Source organism: Hypanus sabinus, chromosome 2 (assembly GCF_030144855.1).
Source record: "Hypanus sabinus isolate sHypSab1 chromosome 2, sHypSab1.hap1, whole genome shotgun sequence".
In the NCBI taxonomy this organism is placed as follows: Eukaryota; Metazoa; Chordata; class Chondrichthyes; order Myliobatiformes; family Dasyatidae; genus Hypanus; species Hypanus sabinus.
The window spans coordinates 135,089,479-135,103,609 of record NC_082707.1 but is presented as its reverse complement, the minus strand read 5'-3'; the positions used below and the strand labels follow the sequence as shown (position 1 = coordinate 135,103,609).

At 43.8% G+C, this 14,131-nt stretch overlaps 1 long non-coding RNA gene across 1 annotated transcript in view; it reads left to right on the top strand.

Annotated features, from left to right (window-relative positions):
- LOC132384417 (uncharacterized) overlaps nucleotides 1–14,131 on the top strand; it is a 395,996-nt gene that overhangs the window by 354,938 nt on the left and 26,927 nt on the right. The window contains exon 6 of the long non-coding RNA XR_009508885.1: nucleotides 572–723. This is a non-coding gene — a long non-coding RNA (uncharacterized LOC132384417). The remainder of the gene's footprint in view (nucleotides 1–571; nucleotides 724–14,131) is intronic.

The following is a 14,131-nucleotide window of genomic DNA, read 5'->3' as shown; positions in this document are numbered from 1 at the left end:
AGGCTCCAGAGGGTTGTAGACACAGCCAGCACCATCACAGGCACAAAGCTCCCAACCATTGAAGACTTCTTCGTGAGGCTGTGCATCAGTGGGGGCGGCATCAATCACTAAGGACCCTCACCAACCAGCATATGCCTTCTTCTCATAACTATAGTAGGAGAGAAGGTACAGGAGCCTGAAGACCTTCACTCAATGTTTTAGGAACAGCTTACTCCCTCTGCCACCAGATTTCCTAACAGCCCATGGACCCATAAACACTACCTTTACAACTACATATTTTTGTAACCTACAATAAATTTTGTGTCTGCACTGTCCTGCTGCTGCAGACAACACACTGTACATCAGTAATAATAAACCTGATTCTGATTTTGATCATCTCAGCTCAGAATGTGCGAGCATGTGGGAGGTCAAATAAACTGGAAAACTTACGGTGTTTAATATTTACTTAGTATTTGTGACTACTGAAAACAATGCACTTACTTAAACACATTAAAGTTAGAAAATAATGAAAATAAATAAATAAATAGAGTTCAGAAATGCATTCTATTTACCTTCCATTACATTTTTACAGTCACAGTTGGAGAGAAGTGGAGAGGCCGGAAACAAAGTGTATCTAACCGCCGGTTTCAGTTCATCAAAGAAAGTGAGTAGCATCGTGACCATGAGACCAACCACACACCAAATATGGAGCATTCGGACATTTCTGCTCTCATGGGCATCCACGTAAGTCTGGAGCACACTGATGTCAATCTCTAGCTAGCCCCTGTTCTTTTGGTCTGAGTAGTCTGGTCTCATGCGTTTGGACTATAATCACTGTGAGCTGGAAATTGAGCTTTCCCAGGAAAGCTTTCCTCATGGGTCAATTCCAATTTAGCACGAGGAAGCCAGACAGTCACAATCTTCTCTGCTTGAAGTGAAACTGTATATGTCCTTCCCACAGCCAGTTCCTGCCACTGCAAATCACACAGCTGGGCAGATTACAAGAAGAGGGCGAGGATGGAACAAAGGTAGAAGAGAGGATCAAAAGGGAGAGGAAAACAGAGATGTGCTTAAACTTTAAAAGATGTACCACAAACTGGTTGGAGCAAGAGAAGCTACAATTATTTCTTGATGAATTGGGTGGCAACTTTTTCAGGAATGGAGTAGGAAATATTCTACGTGCAGAAAATTGGAAATCTCTTTGGCAAAAGGAAGTGATGCCTATTAAGCTGATGGTGTTAGATATGTCTGAGAATGTGAATATTTAGCAATATGATGATGTGGATTTAGGATAGCAGTATGTGAAATCACAGCATAAAGATTAAGTTGATAGACTAATCCAGAACTGGACTTTGCATATGAAGACACTACCCCAAGTCCTATTAATCAAACGCATAATTAAATGAAGCTAGAATTTAAAAAAATCTACTTTAATAATGGGTAGCATTAAAGTTCTGGACTGTTGTAAAGTAATGCTCTTTGGAGAAGTAACCTTGCATTGTCTAGTCTAGGTTTTATTAACGTCAGGCCCAGTAATGTGCATTGTCTTCTAAAACAGCTGAGAGAGGCAGTGCCAATGAGAAGCAGGCAATAAATCCAAGCTTCGTTAGTTGTGGTCAGAACAAATGTTTAAATCTTGGCTATTTGTGATCTTATTGAATGGCAAGAGGCTTAAAAAGCGAATTGGTCGATAGACTATGTTCCTATTTTACTTCTTGCATTTGTACAAAACAATATTTTATAGAACTGTCTCAGGTATTGAAAATTACCCTGAAGAATTAGACTTGAAGGTCAATCAGTATAAAGGTCTGTAGAAATGCAATCCACCATTTCTGGGACTTCTGGAATGCTAGTATATAAGTCAATTATTATGAAGATTTGTGGAGTGTTCCTTTTTGTTGCTCAAAGATTCTATTAGCACTAGCAAAACAAAAATGCTTAAATAACCTTCCATTGACTTAGATGTCAGAGGCACTGCTTTTATCTCTCAGCAGAAGTCTGCAGGTTTCCTGTGGACTAAAATTCCATCTCCTTTCACTCGCCTAGTAGTTAAAAGACAGGGCAACCCCACTTAGATCCTTTAATCATTTGTTCCCTTTTTGGCTTTACTTGACTTACACAGGATCCAATTAGAAAAAAACAAAAATTTGCATGACTGTTCCTTAAATAAATACTGCTTCTGTTTATCTGGTTCTTATCACAGTCAAATGCAAGGTCAGCAGTAAATTACCAAGAAATTTGCTGTCGCTAAGTATGAAGCAAATTCACTGGAAACAATGATACAGGAATGCCTGCATCTTGACATTGTGGCTCTTTACTACTGTAAGCTGCTTTCATATTGGGAACTTTGAGAGCAGAATTCAGGCTGCTCAGCTCCACCAAATTATATCAAATCTTCATTTGCAAACAATTTTGCATAATTAACCCCTGTCTCCCTTCACGCGATCGGCCCTACCTAATGAAAATGCATCCGATCTATGGACTCTACCCAGAGAGTAACGCAAGCCAAATATCCACTAGTCTTTAGCTGAGTCTACGTTGTGTGCTGAGGACAGGTCTCCAAATGGATAGAAAATAATAGACAGACATGGAAATTAAAAGGTCTCCACGTGCATCATTTTTTCCAGTCCCAGTGATGCCTGGGAAAGAAAGAATGTTCAGGAGCCACCACTGCTTCTGCTCTATCTCACTCTCAGTCTGTTACTCATGGTTTACAAATAACTTTCAAGTTAGTAGCAAGTAAATAGTGGGAACATTGGGTCATGTACAGAGGGGACAACAGGATTAGGCATCTCATTTCAAAACTATTCATTAATCAAACACTGAATCACCACTTAAGAAAAGATTTCTACAGTTCAGTCCATGCTTTATATAAAATCATTCCCCTAGGGTTCACAACACATTGCAGACATCCTTTCAATGACTTCATTCAGCCTACACATGGCCAGTGGAGTATCAAACGATCTATTTGGTTCCCCTGCACGGAAATGCAATAATCAGTTGGTTAGCCAGAGCTGTTCCCTGGTAACATCCTGCTGAAAATTCCCATGGCTCTCCATGCTTATTGGCCAGTACACTAACAGAGTCTATACAGCTGGAGGAACAAGGTCAACAATTTGTTCATCTTACTACGTTGTTTAGTCTTTAATACATTTATTTCTACAGAAGTAGATTAATCCACTGGTAAAGAATGAAAATATATTTACATTAACAAACAGCTTCATTCATCAAACTGACTTTGTATCATCAGTCAACAGTATAACAGGGTTGCAAGCTTTCACTAAGCCCAAGATAAGATTATTTTTTGCACCAAGCATTGACAATAAACTATCTCATGTAGCACATCTCGTTGTGATGATTGTCTAATTTGAAAAGAATCATACAACTCAAGACAAGATATTTTGGACTTTTTTCAATTACATTGGTCCTTATAAATATGGTCCTCATTCAGCTCTTCAAGGAGGAGTATCGGGTAAAGAATTGATTCTGGGAAACAGTCGCTACCCGCACTCCACAGGGCAGTCTCTCCAGTAATTTTGAACTAAGCCATGGTGAAAGAGTCCTGCCATGTAACTGGCAGGCCCATCAGTGTCTTAAGGATGCACTTTAACTGCCTGCACAGATGCAGAAGCTCTTGAGCTTCCTTCAGATCCTGTCTCTTGACCAGCTTCGCCATCCAAATTCATGCAATCAATAAGTGGGTGATTCCCGATGAGCCGACAGCAGTGACACCCTCCCAGAAGGAAGCAGCCCTGGGAACTCTTCAGAATCAGCTTTTTTTTTTATCACTGAGGGGTAGATAGTGCTGAAGAAGCATGCAATTGCAGCAGGACTTAGGCAAAAAAAAAGGGCAGATGGAATACAGTGTTGGGAAATGCATAATAATAATAATAAACTTTGGTAAAAGGAGCAATAGTGCAAATTATTTTCATACATCAGAGGTGCAGAGGGACTTAGGAGTCCTCGTGCAAGACTCCTACTGAATGTTGATAGGACCAGATAGGCTGGTGTGGCGAGGATGTTTCCTATGGTGGAGTATCCAGAACCAGAGGCACAGCCTCAAAACTGAGGAGCGATCTTTTAGAACAGAGGTGAGGAGAAATCCCTTTAGACAGAGAGTAGTGAATCTGTGGAATACTCTGCCACAGACTGCAATGGAGGCCAATTCTGTGGGTATATTTAAAATGAAAGTTGATAGTTTCCTGATTGGTCAGGGCATCAAAGGATATGGCGAGAAGGCAGGTGTATAGAGTTGAGTGGGATTTGGGATCAGCCATGATGGAATGGCGAAGTGAACTCGATGGGCTGAATGGCCTAAGTCTGCTCCTGTGTTTTATTGTCTTATAACTTAGATGATGTGAAAATTGTTTTGTGCAGCAGCACAGTGCAGACATATAACAATATGCAATAAGTCCTGGTAACAATGTGGTACACAGTTCCATCGCTATCAAGCAACTCACTCATGGGGTAGACCTGAAGTACTTGATGTTCTTAATATCCAACAGTGTCTTGTGATCGTGAAAAAGATATTAATGACAAACAATTTCACCTTTGGTTTTACCCGGAGTGGCCGCTACAACCATGCTTGCACCCATCTTACCAGAACCTGCTCTCACCAGAGGATATTCTGTCCCTTTGTTCTTTTCTGTAATTGGTCTTCCTGCTTTGCTGTAGTTGGAATTACAGGAAGTGGTTGGGAATGGCTGACAGTTTTGATTGAGGGAGACTTCTCAAGGCAGTTTCCTTCTGGGAGGCAGTCATTGCTGTCTGAACCTTGAGAATTAACCACTTACTGATCAAGATATTTTAAAATTTGTTCATAGGATCTGGGCATTACTAACTATGCCAACATTTATTGCTCATTTCTCATTAGCTCTCCATCTCCTCGACTACCTTTGAGGGCAATATACATTACTGGGCCTGCAATTACACATAACCCAGAGTGGATAATTATGCCAGATTTGCTTCCCCAATGAACATCTTTTTAAACAATGGATTATTTTAATGGCTGCCATTATGAAAAGAAAGAAACATTGGTAACTTCAATTAAATGATCAAATTGATTTATTAATGTCACATGTATAGAGATATAGAGAAAACTTTGTTTTCCATGTTGTCCATACAGATGATTTCATTTACAACAGTGCATTGAGGTAGTACAAGGGAAACAATAATAGTGTACAGAATGAAATGTTATGGTTACTTTGCAAGTGTAGTGCAGGTAGTTAATCAAACTCATTAATGTACAAGGTACCTCCTAGAGAACCACAACCTTGTTGTGGTTTGGGGGCTTATGTGCTTCGCCTCAATATCCTAGAGAGTTACGTTGGCTGGAGTCAGGGCCTCGTGTTGACTCTTGGTAGGGTCACCTATGCCAAACAGGTCAAAGAGTACAGGCCAGTGGTCCAATGGTCCTCCAGGTTCGGGGATTCAGCTCAGGGCTAACAACCCCGACTGGTCAAAAAAATTGTTATGAAAACAGCAATGAAGAATCCTGTATCTGTGTGTGAAGGTATTTCTGAGTCTCCACTTGTCATCTGCATGAATGACAGTAGTGAAAAGCATGAAGAAGCTACTGGAATGATGAAGGAAGCCCAGAGCACTGCCAAGACCAAGGAGAACCTTCATTGCTGCCCTAAATGCCAGCAGTATAATATCTTGTAACTAATTGATTACAAGGTAGATCATGAGGTGAAGAGTCTATCCTTACCATACTAGGGGACCATTCAATTATCTTAGAAAAGGGGAATAGAACAGTGTCTCATCAAGAAACATGGGATTTTCACACACTTCCCAAACTCATTTTGCTATGTTGATCACTCAGAAACACAGCCTCACTTATTCTGCTATGTGTAAGTCCAAGTAAGACAGAGTTGAGATTGTTTTTACAGAAGAAGTCAAGGAGAGATCTCCACAATAACTCTCTGATGGGCTTGATTCATCTTATCCTTGTCCTTCATCAGCCACACACTGGGATTATGGCTGAAAAATAGTTTGCTGCCTCTCTGCGTTATTTCTCCTCATTTTATCAGCTTTATTACTGTTGCGGATCTGCAAGAAAGAAGGTCATAGTGAGCCCTCCAACAAGGAAGGACAGAGGGCATATCACTATGAGGTGCTTTGCAAGGACAACAAGTCAGCAATGCTGTGTTCATTCACTAAAATTACATTGCTAATATGTATCCTTATCTTGATGGGCTCCAATAAAGGTAGACCTCTATCAGTTGGTATTGGGTGATATGAATATTCAGGATGAGGATTTGTTGGCCTGAATCTTTTCTGACTGCCTATCACGTTTTGATGCTTTGCTGGGCTCCGTGTGCTGGGGTTGAATTGTAGATGGCCCTGTAAGGATATTTACTCAGTATTTTTAAGAACAAAAGATGTCAACATAAAGCTGACCTGGATTGTTCCCTTTGGAGTGAGTTGATAGAAATATACATGACCATGACCACTTTAAAAAGGGTAAAGAGAGAGAAGTTGTTTTGCTAGTAGATGGTTCAAGGGTCATAGGATGCATTTTAATAATTTGGCCAAAAGCTGCAAGTGAAATATAAGACAATGTGTTTTTTTAAACATGGAGTATTATTGATATGGATTTCACTCTCTGTAGCCCTTCAAACTACCATTCTTGTTTTCACAACTCTTCACCTAAGCTTATCCCAAAATCTAAATAGTATTTTATTCATCTAGCTGACGCTTCTTGTGATATTCCAGTGCAAGGCTTGAAACTAATTGTAACATTGTTAAGTGGATTACAGTCATTTTATTTTAAAGCTTTCACTAAAGGATTAGCAATAATTCAAACCCTAGCAATCTTTCCAAACTATCAGCAGGCATATTTTTTCTATTAATGCATAAGAGCTGCAGTTAAAAGTCCAGAAACTTTAGACATTTGTTTGGTGGTCACACTCTCCACTGAGCTCCTAATTACAGCCACGATCCTGAAATAGTATCCACTAGAAATGGTGGCACAGAATCGTTCAGTGACAGAGCATTTGAGTGATACACAGCTTGCTGGTTAAAGAGCAAACATTGTGGTACTGAAGTTCTTCTCTCAGGAAACTCCAAAATCCACTTTAAATTCAGAGATTGAACATACAGAATTTCCTACCATACACAGTACAGAACACAGAACAGTGCAGCCCAATTCAGAAAATTACATACAATTGTGTCCCCTAACATGCATCATTAACAACAAATGTCAAGCTGGCAGAACATGGTTCCAGCCAATATGAAAAGTTTAAAAATAATTAGATAAATAGAAATTTATCTATTCAACACTTCTGAATGGCAGTTAGGGATGTACTGCATTGGGCCCAGCCCAAGTTTTGTGTTTATCACCAGTGAAACTTGTATCTGGCAAGATGGCGTTGTGGAATAGCAGTGATGTGTTGCGGCCAGTTTACAAAATTTCTAAATATACTTCTTCTGAGCTACTCGCACAGCAATATGCAACCTGTAATTTCCCTTTAAGTAATGCACTTTTGAATCTTCTTAATGAACCAGTGGTTTCACAATCTTTTGAAGGACAGAGTGGACCTAACTCTCTGGCATGTTTTAAGCGGACGAACATACATCACCATGGCCAAAAGGGAGGAAGGAGGGAGAACTCCAAGCCAGGCTAAAATGAAGGGGCGTGAAAGTTCCTCTACCCAGCATCTTGTTAGCAAATGTAAAGTCGCCGGAGAACAAGACTGAATATCTCAGGGCAAGATTGATGTATTGGAGGGAAATGAGGAATTGTTGTGTTCTCTGTTTCATGGAAACGTGGCTCACTTCACACAGGCCTGATGCATTCACAACACTAGAGGGCTTCTCAATACACAGGATGCACTGGACTGCTGATTTGTAGGGGTAGGGTCTAAGTTTCATGATACATGCTCAGATGCAGTAGAAATGTCGCAGTCCTGATCTACCAAAATGAAACATCTAATGATTAAGTGCCAACTGTTCTATTTATGAAGACAGTCCTCCTCCATGACCCTAACCATAGTTTACATACTGTATCACCAAAGGCCGATGTTAATCAGGCACTCAGTGCTTTGAGTGCTGCCATCAGAAGACAAGAAGCAGCCTTCCCCAACATCTTTCAAATCATCACACACAAATTGCTGGAGGAACTCAGCAGACAAGACAGCATCTAAGGAAAAGAGTAAACAGCCGATGTTTTGGGCTGAGACCTTCATCAAGATTGGTAAAAATTTCAAGAAGTTAGAACAAGAAGGTGGGGGGAGGGGTGGAAGAAGTACAAGGTGATAGGTGAAACTGGGAGAGGAGGAGGGATGAAGTGAAGATCTGGGAAGTGATTGGTGAAGGAGATAAAGGGCTGGAGAAGGAGAATCTAATAGGGGAGGATAGAAGATCATGGAAGAAAGGGAAGGGTGAAGAGCACCAGAAGCAAGTGATGGAGAGGTAAGGAGTTAAGGTGAGAGAGGGAAATGGGAAAGGAGGAACAGTGAGGGATGGGGAGCAATTACCAAAAGTTTGAGAAGTCGATGTCAGTGCCATCAGTTTGGAGGCAACCCAGACAGAATATAAGGTATTGCTCCTCCAACCTGAGTGTGGTTTCATCGTGGCAATAGAAGAGGCCATGAACCGACATGTCGGAATGGGAAGTAGAATTGAAATGGGTGGGCACTGAGAGAACCGGCTTTTCTGGCAGACGGGGCATAAGTGCTTGGTGAAGTGGTCTCCCAATCTACTTCAGGCCTGACTGCTATACAGGAGGCCACTCAGGGAGCACCGGATACAGTAGATGACCCCAACAGACACAGAGGCAAAGTGTCGCCTCGCCTGGAGGGACTGCTTGGGGTCCTGAATGGTAGTGAGGGAGGAAGTGTAGGGGTAGGTATGGTACTTGTTCTGTTTGCAAGGATAAGTGCCAGGAGAGAGATCAATGGGGAGGGACGAAAGCACAAGGGAGTCATGTAGGGAGCAATCCCTGTGGACAGCAGAAAATGCGGGGGGAGTGAAAGATGTGCTTTGTGGTGGGATCTTGTTGGAGGTGGCAGAAGTTTCGAAGAATTATGTGCTGGATGCGAAGGCTAGTGGAGTGGTAGGTGAGGACAAATGTACCCTGTCCCTTTTGAGGTATCAGTGGGGAGGGACGAATGGACATGGGAGTCATGTATCAATGGGGAGACACCAGGAGAGAGTCCACTTGCAAGGATCTCTCAGGTAGGAGGAGTAACACCTTATATTCTGTGTGGGTAGCCTCCATCCTGATGACATGAACATTGAGTTCTCAAATCTGGTAATTGCCTCATCCCTTTCACCATTCCCTCATTCCCATTTCCCTCTCACACCTTATCTCCTTACCTGCCCATCACTTCCCTCTGCTGCTCCTCCCCCTTCTCTTTCTTCCATGGTCTTCGACCCTCTCCAATCAGATTCATCCTTCTCTGGCCCTTTATCTCTTTCACCAATCACTTCCCAGATCTTCACTTCATCCCTCCTTCTCTCCCAGTTTCACCTATCACCTGCCACTTTATCCTTCTTCCTCCTCTCCCTCATGTTCTTGCTCTAAGTTCTCATCTTCTCAGCACAAGTGGTCCACAAAGCTGTGTGCTTAGACCCCTGCCCGACTCACCTTATACTTGTGAGGCTAAGTACAGCTCCAATGTCATATTTAAACTTGCTGATGACACCACTGTTGTAGGCCAAAACAAAAGTGGCGACAAATCAGCATAAAGGAGGGAGATCAAAAATCTGGCTGAGTGGTGCCACAACATCCTCTCACTCAATGTCAGCAAGACAAAGAATCTGATTATTAACTTCAGAAGGAGAAAGCAGGAGGCCCATGGGCTAGTTATCATTGGGGGAACAGAAGTGAAGAGAGTTAGCAACTTTAAATTCCTCAGTATTATCATTTTATATCATTTGGGTCTAGCATGTAAATGCTATTACTAAGAAAGCATGGCAAATCCTTTACTTTCTTTTTACAAGTTTGCATATCATCTAAAACATTGACAAACTTCTATAGATGTGGGTGTATCCAGAGATACCGGCCACATGACAGATGCACTGCCACCTGGCGGGTTGGAGGACACACCACACGCCAATCAACATTTGGTCCCTCCCAACTAATCAATGCACACTTAAATTATTGGTCACTTTAATTGGATTATCTCACCCAGCCCCATGCTTTAAAAGGTGAGACATGTACCTGGTTTGCTCTCTCTTACAGACCACCACATTGGAGGTAAGTGCATTGATTAATGTTTGGGAAGGTCTATCGTTTGTCCTGGTAAGGGAGCCGCAGCTATCCAAGGTCAAGGGGGATAACTGTCATAGTGCTTTTCCCTTGTTCTTTGTACATGTAACTGCACCTGTCCCCACACTGCTTCCTGTGTATTGTTCAGCCGACCCGACCTTCCCCACATGTGTTAACCCTAAGTGTTTTTTTGTTAGAATATTGTAGTTGCTTGTGTTGACCCGACTTCCCCTTGTAAATAAATTCCTTATTATTAAAACTGTGTGTGTCCAGGCCTCTACTGTTGAGACTCAAAGAACCAGTTATTTTCCATCACAACATTTGGCGCTGCGAGCAGGGTCTCATAGATTTTGGCTGGACACAAGCACAGTGGATAATGTTCTGGAATAAGGGGAAGAAAGCCAGTGCAGGCACCCAAGATAAGGGAGTGATTTGAGAGTCTGGCCAGCATGCTGGCAGACCACGGAAAACCAGTCGACTGGTCTGAGCAGTTAGAGCCCCGTGGAGAGAAGCTGGGCCCTCATGTGGTCTCCCTCCTGAAGGAATCATGGTTCCCCAAAGCCAAGGGGAGTCAAAGGGGTGCCTTCCGGTTGTTTGCGTCCCTGCTGAGACGCCAGGTTAGAATTACTGATCACCTGCAGCACTTGTGTGGTCGGAAGGACAGGGAAATTGAAGACCTCAGTCAGCGTTGTTGCACGCTGAAGGAAGCAGCACAGGCTGCCCAGGCCCGAGCCAATGACCTTGAAGTTAGGGAAACTGAATTTGCCTGTCGCCTCATAAAACCACAGCAGGCCAGGGCAGCCCGACCCATTAAGGATTCGAGCCTTAGTCCAGTGTGGTGACAAGCTGGACGCATGGCTGGGGGATGGGGACATCTGGCTGGATTGTGACGACGTGGGGGTGCCCGAGGAACCAAGGTCCCACAACCACCCTTCCCCCTTCTCACCTGAGCTCCAACATGCCCGACCCGTCACCACGAGGTCCCAGGTTCACCACAGGGAGGAAGGGGACGAGGGGGAGTCGGCCGGACCTTCCCCAGTCACTCTGAGACCACGGAGTCCTGGGACTTCTCCCCCAAGGAGCTGACCCAGTTGGCGGATCGCTACCGCCAACGACCAGGCGAGCACTTCGCGGCCTGGCTGCTCCGGCTGTAGGACAAAGGGGGGCCCAACCTCAGCCTCTCTCATCAGGAGGCAAGCACCCTGGGAAGCCCCTCTGACCAGCAGAGCATAAACAATGCGCTGCGGGCGCCACAAGCAGAAATCCGCGACAGCACAACCCTGTGGTGACCGCGGTATGAGCTCGCTATCCCACACTTCTGAAGTGGGATCTACACGGGAGCCCGCAATGGGGTCCGGTCAGTGAGGGCACCCGGGTTATCAGGGAATGGACACTGGTCAACGGCATCTATCAAGGTGGCTGTGACAGTAACTTCCTTGAAAACACGCGAGTGACCGGTGCCCTCGCGGGATACTTGGTCACTACCGTGCGCCCCGATCTGAAGTCGGTAATCCTGCCCCTCATGGCACCAGCCAGCGGTAGGACCGTACGGGATGCCATCACCCTCCTGGAGGGATTAGAGTATATGCAGAGGGGGGCACCTACGCAGGTCCGCAAGACCGAGACAAGGGCCCTAGACACTATCCCTCTCAGATATACACGCAGGCAGCTGTACACGGACCTGCTGTGTGCAGCGGTGGATCGTAGCCAGATAGATGGCATCCCCACCCACAACCTATATGCCCTGTGGAAGGAGCTTTGCAGGGGGAAGACTTGTTACAAAAAGACCGCCAGACCCATTGCAGGGGGTGCCAGACCGCCAGGCCAGACCATGCCCACACCAAGCCACTCTCCACGCCTCCCTTACCTGCTACCTGAAACTGTCTCGAAGGACATCAAAGCAGAACTCAGACAGCTCATCAAGAAGGAAATGTCCCACCTCCACCAGCAAAGTGCCTCACCCGAACGGCGGCAGAACTGTCAGCTGTCAGGATGGTCGCCCTGCAGAACCGAATGGCCCTGGACTACCTACTCGCTGCTGATGGTGGAACGTGTGCAGTGGTTGGTAAGGAATGCTGTACCTTTATCCCTGATGAGTCCAGCAACATCACTCGGCCGCTCACATTCGGGACTCAGTGGCTAAAATTCAAAAATCAAGGGACAACACCTCATGGGGCAATTGGTGGCCATTTGGGTCCCTAGGGGGAGTGGTGAGGAACTGTCATTCACTGGTCCATTCTTGTAATCATAGCCATTTTTATACTATGTTGTGCATGCCAGCTGATTAAGAGTGTCTCTGCATTTACTTAGCTGCTTAAAAATAGTTATTCCTGGTATATGTGATATTGTTTCACCCTCTTATGTGCGTCTTCTGAGGGGTGGAGTGTATCCAGAGATACCGGCCACGTGACAGACACACTGCCACCTGGCTGGTTGGAGGACACACCACACGCCAATCAACATTTGGTCCCTCCCAACTAATCAATGCACACCTAAATTATTGGTCACCTTAATTGGATTATCTCACCCAGCCCCATGCTATAAAAGGTGAGACATGTGCCTGGCTCGCTCTCTCTTACAGACCACCTCATTGAAGGTAAATGCATTGATTTATGCTTGGGAAGGTCTATCGTTTGTCCTGGTAAGGGAGCCGCAGCTATCCAAGGTCAAGGGGGATAGCTGTTGTAGTACTTTTCCCTTGTTCTTTGTATGTGTAACCGTACCCTGTCCCCACACCGTTTCCTGTGTATTGTACAGCCAACCCAACCTTCCCCACACGTGTTAACCCTAAGCATTTTTTAGTTAGAATATTGTAGCTGCTTGTGTTGACCCGACTTCCCCTTGTAAATAAATTCCTTATTATTTGCAAAGGTTCTGCACATCATCTAAAACATTGACAAACTTCTATAGATGTGGGGTGAAGAGTATATTAACCGGTTGCAGCATGCCTGGTATGGAAACGCTAATGCCCTTGAATGGAAAATCCTACAAAAAGTAGTGGCCCAGTCCATCACAGGTAAAGCTCACCTTTGTGCATATCGACGTGGAGCACTTTTGCAGAAAAACAGCATCCATCATCAAGGACCCCCACCACCCAGGTCATGCTCCCTTCTCTCTGTTGCCATCAGGAACAAGGTACGACAGCCTCAAGACCCACACCACCAGGTTCAGGAACAGTTGTTACCCCTCAACAATCAGGTTTTTGAACCGGGGGATAACTTCACTCAACTTCACTCACCCAAACCATTGAAATGTTCTCACAGCCTATGGACTCACATTCAAGGACTCTTCATCTCGTGTCATCAATATTTATTGCTTATTTCTTTATTATTGTATTTTTTACTTTTTCTCAGGTCGAGCTGGTAAAACCTGAGGCATGGGCATAGGCAGACATGCTCATTTCTCAATTACCAGGAACTCTCAGACTAGTCAAGTGGTGTTTAGTATTGTGTCTTCCTGTAGATTTACATAAATAGTGCTGTGTAGGCTTAATTGATTAGTGCTATTGTGTAGTGACTTTGAGATGATACCAGTTGTAGATAATACCACTGTGACAATGTATACCCTGTTCATGTTCCAAAGTCTTTCAATTTCCTCTTTCAATTCAGCATATTTCTGGTGATTTTCACATTGATTTTTGTTTGTTGTTTGTGCTTGGAATGGCTATATCTATTAAGTTATTCTTGCTTGTTTATCCTGTAAAATCATATCCCGACAGTTATGATGGTTTGTTCTATCTGTAATTATAGATTGGTCATAATATAATTTGTAAGACTCTAAAAATGAATCAGACTTAATTTATAGTAAAGTATGGTGTCTGTTATGAGTTGTATTTAAAAGCAAGATTTTTGTGAATGAGGTTTGTCACTTGATTGTGCCTGTGTAAGTAATCAGATTGAGTTAAACTGCTGCGGGATCCTGTAATGGGTTGGACTG